Consider the following 6,000-nt stretch of genomic DNA (forward strand, 5'->3'; position numbering starts at 1 on the left):
CTGTCCAATCAAATTCGAGTATTTCGAGTCATGGTAGAATATATATTCCACTGGATGTACGGGAGCATTTAAATGCAAGTTCAGAAAATTATAGTAGACACGGCGTATACTAAATCATGATAGGACTCTCCGTGAATTCTTCTTTTAATGTATCAGTTTTGGAACTTATTACAACTCAGATAAATGTTATTTTAATTGCGAAATTCATGAAAACATTCCAGTTCGGATTCTTAAACCCCATTCAGAAATATGCATTTAGGAGATAAACATAGTGTGTTGGAAAATCAGAGGTATATAACGAAATAATAATAGCTCTAAATTTGATTATTATAATTTCGTTATATACCTCTGATTTTCCAACACAGTATGTTTATCTCCATTCTACCATAACTGCGTTATTAAGACTTTAAAAAATACAAACTATGTGGAAATTCAGAGGTATATAACGTGATTGTATACCTTTGAATGACTTCAATTAACCAGGGGTATGATGACAGGCATACACACACAAACGCACACGCACACGCAAGGACACATGTGTAATAATCAGGAACGCGATGTTGAAACCTCACCTTCATTTTGACTTCCATCAGATATGACAATAAAAGAGACCGGAATTCCAGTTTCCATATTCATGGGAAGTGTCTGCTAAATGAGGTCCATTGTACCATTCGCGCTACATCATAAACATGTGTTCAAGAATCACTTGTAAACACTCAGCGATGACACCAGGTGTTCACTTGCCCTATCACAAACACATGCAAAGACAGATCAATTGTTCACCTGAAACAATACGGGAACACCCTATGATACAAGTCAACATACTGAATTGCAGGAGACAAAAATTTCGTCACTGACACGTCAACTGTGTACATGTTTACCAGCAACGTTTTGATAGCTCTATTTTAAGTAGACAGTCGGAAATAGAAAAAAACAAACTTTTTTTTCTCATGTATATCTACAATTTATGTAACTTAATATGTGAATGTGTGAAATATCTGTTAAACTAAGTCCGACCTAACTACAGTCTCAGTGGTAGGGAGGTAGGAAAGGTGAAAAAAGACTTTACTGAGGAGAGATTAGTGCGAAAATGAGCAATGCGTTTTTTTCTAAGTCCAAAGTGACTTATTTGGAACAGACCATGGCTTTATGCAAATTATTGTGCGATCATATTGTATTACAAATGACACTTCTTCGCGTTTTGTCATTCTTTTACTCCGACATGGTTGCTAAAACCCCTCTGGTCACAATTATGGACTATCCCATACCCACTTCACCTAATTAATTTTCCGTACCTAACGGGTAAAAATAGGTGAAGTGGGAGGACACCAGCTACCATGGAATCTCACTATCACAATAAAAAAACAAGGTAGGTGGGGTCTTCTCAAAAGCAAAACCGGGTATCACAGACAGTGGTTTGGGTCGGGCTGGGGGATAGAGATATCAGCTAAGATAAGAATGATAATCCTTTCGGGGAATTAAACTGGGGAAGTAAACGACATGTCATAACAATTTACAAATAATATCCAGTCCTGTCGATCTTCGGGTGGTCATGCCACCTATATATTTTGTGACATTTAATACGATGGCTGATTTAAGCTTTTCTATGCGTATCATACGCTTTTCCATATCTCAACGTAAACTTTATGAAAGAGAGACACATGCTAATCAAGAGATGAGACATATTCAACACACATGAAAAAGCATAAAATATCTTTGAGATCACCCCGTGTGCCTGTAGGCAGCACATGCATTTCATGCCAGGTGAGTCGACAGTCCATCATCATAACTGGCTGAGCGACCAAATTGCCATCTTTCGTCTGATCTATTGTTTCCAGCAGCCTTTCGTATTTTTTGCCCAATTTCACGAGTAAACATGCCTTTCTGAATATCCTATTACGCATCCCACTGAACGCCCAGTTAGGACGATGTGGGTTATTTTGGCATATGCTATTTGCAATTGTGTAATTCTTTTCTATTTCCGACAGTACTTTAATGCTATAGCCACCTGTGAAGATCCGGGTTAGAATTGGTCTTCAGGAACCCTAGCTAATCCAAACAGTAATCCTACTGCGAAAGTGATGATACCTCGGCGCGTTACAGCCATGTTTACCAACGAACATAACTCTAACTCGAAGTGCCAAGACTTAGTATCGATTCCATTCATTGTGGGTTTATAAATAGAGAAGCTTACGTAAAATTGTATAAGTGTCCGGCTGATCCATTGGTCCACGTCCCAAACGAGAAGTTTATTGGTGCTCTGCTTCCCGTTCTGCAAGATAGCGCCCTTTTCTATATATTTTCATTAAACCATATAAATGAAAAAGTATTCATGTTGTGCAGATAAATATTGTTGTTGCCCATGCATAAAGTGAGTGAGTATGGTTTTACGCCGCTTTAGCAATTTTTCAGCGATATCACCATGATCACGGCGGTGGAAAACAAAATTGGGCTTCATTCATTGTACCCATGTGGGAAATCGAACCCGGGTTTTTGAAGGGACGAACGGACGCTTTAACCATTATTGTAACAAAAACACACAAACAAACACACACACACACACACACACACATGATAAAATACCTTATTTGCGTTGATTTTCTGATAAAGATGTAAATCTGTTACCAACGTTTATATAGACAGGTTATATCTATCAGAAGGGTAGACTAGAAATAGTCTCTGTGTCCGAAAATTGTGAAAAATGGATATAAAAGCAACAACCAAGGATGTTTCATTTAAAAGACGTTTGTTCCGCATGATAACTCAGATTCTTGTTTTATAAATATTGAATTATTAATTTTTAAGAACATTTCAAGTTATTATTGTGTTGTTGTTTACTTGTTTAAGTTACGCGGGACATCTCAGGACAAATATAGACGCCAGAAGACTGGGAAAGGTAAATGAACGCGTGGATGCGTGCGTGCGTGCATTTGCCTGTCGAATAAGACCTAGTCACTCTGCTGTCTGCAAAAATAGCAGCACCAAAAGCAACATCGGTAAATGCTCTAAAAAATGACATTTCTTTCCGTGGTTCGAATGACATTGGGCACATTGTCACATGTTGCGTATGTACAAGTGAAACAATATTTAGCTTTATGTTTGACCACATGATTCGTGCAGTACAAGTGTAGCCTTTTGATGTCCGTTTCGTAAATAATGTGGACGTCACTAGTAGAAAGTAGGCATCCCGCCTTGTCTGACTGTAGCTTACATACTTGTTTAACCTTTATATCGAATGACATGACTACATTCAAGTCATATTCCAGCTACATGACAGCGCGCTATAAATAGTCAAATCTAGACAAGACAATCCAATGATCGCCGTAATCATTACCATGACACAGTAAACATTTGTGTTATTGTGAACCCAGCATATTCTTAAGGCTGCTCTGTCGAAGGATAACATGTGATCTGAGGTACGTTTTGTTTTAGCGACATTTACAATATCGTTCAGGCACAAAGAAAGCATGAAAATCACGGGAAAATATATTAAATTCAAATTTATGTTCAAGTAGTCATGACTTCGGATTGGTCAGGTATCATTCTCCACAAAGGGCATACAATTCAAAGGGATTTCATCAAATCAAATAGAAAGCTATGAGTGAGTGAGTGAGTGAGTTTAGTTTTACGCCGCACTCAGCAATATTCCAGCTATATGGCGGTGGTCTGTAAATAATCGAGTCTGGACCAGATAATCCAGTGATCAACAGCATGAGCATCGATCTACGCAACTGGGAACCGATGACATGTGTCAACCAAGTCAGCGAGCCTGACCACCCGATCCCGTTAGTCGCCTCTTACGACAAGCATTGGTTACTGAAGATCAATATTCTAACCCGGACCTTCACGGGTTGAAAGCTTCGAGATAATTCTGGGTTAATGTAGAACAGTCTATCTGTGGACGTTGATTACGAGTTCTTCAAAAAAGGTTCACTGTCAACCTTAGATTCACAGTTGCTTTGGACTTATTTAAGTGATTTGGGGCGGTGGGGTAGTCCAGTGGTTAAAGCGTTCGTTCGTCAAGCCAACCGGGTTCGATTCCCCACATGGGTACAATGTGTGAAGCCCATTTCTGGTATCCCCCCGCCGTGATATTGCTGGAAAATTGCTAAAAGCTGCATAAAACCATACTCACTCACACTGTACTAAGTGTCTACACACCCGTAAAGATCTGTTAGAATTGGTCTTCAGCAACCCATGCTTGTTGTAAGAGGCGACAAACGGGATCAGGTAGTCAGGCTCGCTGACTTGGTTGACACATGTCATGGTATCCCAGTTGCGTAGAGAGCTGGAATATTGCTGAGTGTGGCGTTAAATAGCAAACGAACAAAACTGAATCTCGTTCATTGTGATATTCACAGGTGATAACAGTCATGGTTTCTACATAGTCGGTAATATCGTCACTGTAAGCATTAATTGTTTACAAATCTGCCACTGAACATGAAGAACAGACCGGTTATGGTTGACTGTAGGTTTGGGTGTAGTGTAGACACATGTCGTCTTTCATGAAAGCTTTCTCTTTGTCATTTTGTCAAAAACAGCAACATAAAGACATTTGTTCAGATTTATTTGAAGCACTGTGCGATATCAAGCGACAGAAAATAATAACAATCAACATTTATAAATAGACATGCCACTTCCTTAACTTGCACATTGACAAGTCAAACTGGCTTCTAAAATACATTCATTGCGTGTAAACATTATGCTTAATATCTAACAGCGCAAGAGATCAAAAAGCATCGTAGTCACTTTCGTAGGATGCGAATCTTAACAGGAGCATTGGCATTTTGTATATTCCCTGATTTAAGTTAAAGTAGAATATCTAACTCTTCACAGTGTTGTCAAGACATATGAAATATCACCAGCTTATTATCATGACCATCAGCACAGCCATGTACAGGTCAGCTTCGTGTACTTAACCCTATGGATTAACTTTGTGGATGAGATGCTGCTGACCACTGATGTACCGTAATATGATACAGGGCTGACTAACAGTCAGTACTATATACCTTACGGTATGTTCAAGTCTTGTTGTAAGAGGACCCCCGGATAGCGGCAAGGCAGAACTGACGATAGCCTCCGAGATGCTGCCCGACTTGGGCCGCTGCTATACTAGAATGAAGTTTTATATTTAGACGCCGAATAAAGTCGTCGCCTGAGAACCAGAGTGTTCTATCTCACCAAAACTTGGTTTCGAGATACGAAGTCCCAAAGATTGAAGTATGTGTAAAATGAATATTTCCCAAGGCAACTGTTTGTAACTTTGCATGCAGGTGCATGTTGTCATTCTGAAACTATAGAACCATATTTTAATGATCCAAAATGTAGATTTAACCTGTAAATAAGAAAAGGTGTTTGGAGATAGAACAAATATCTAAAATCAAACGCTGTTTTGTTCAGTTCCAAAGTGTCCTATATCCATAAAATACTGAAATAGCTCCGAAAATGTACGTATATATCTTAATATTTTGAATTTTCTTATTTAAAAACCCAAAATAAGACAAATGATTAGGAAAAATACCTTTATTTTCAAAACAACACTTTCAGTAATGCTATTTTCTGATTTCCATGCATGAGTGCATAGGCTTTGAAACCGACATGTTATGTTGCTATTTCAAACCAAAAAGTATGCTGGTCATTGATATTTTATGGTGATTTCCTTTAAACATATGGGAATATATAAGAACTCGGTGAACAGGGAACATTTGGCAATCGTCAAACAATTATGAACAAGAACTAATTACAGCAAAGTTAAAATATTGATATTGAGAATCAAACTTAGATTGTAATGTATAATTCAGACTGGATGTGCTGATTATAATCTTATTGATTAATTGGATGTAGCCATGTGTTTTATGATAAGAGCATATCCCTAATAAATCAAAATCAAATAATCTCTTAAAATTTCAAAACTTGGAACAGGTATAAAGTACTTTGCCGTATGGAACTAGAACAGTGAACTCACTAAACACATCCGACACAAATTGATGTCATGGATCA

Source organism: Haliotis rubra, unplaced genomic scaffold, assembly GCF_003918875.1.
Source record: "Haliotis rubra isolate DU_JTF1 unplaced genomic scaffold, ASM391887v1 Scf2303, whole genome shotgun sequence".
In the NCBI taxonomy this organism is placed as follows: domain Eukaryota; kingdom Metazoa; phylum Mollusca; class Gastropoda; order Lepetellida; family Haliotidae; genus Haliotis; species Haliotis rubra.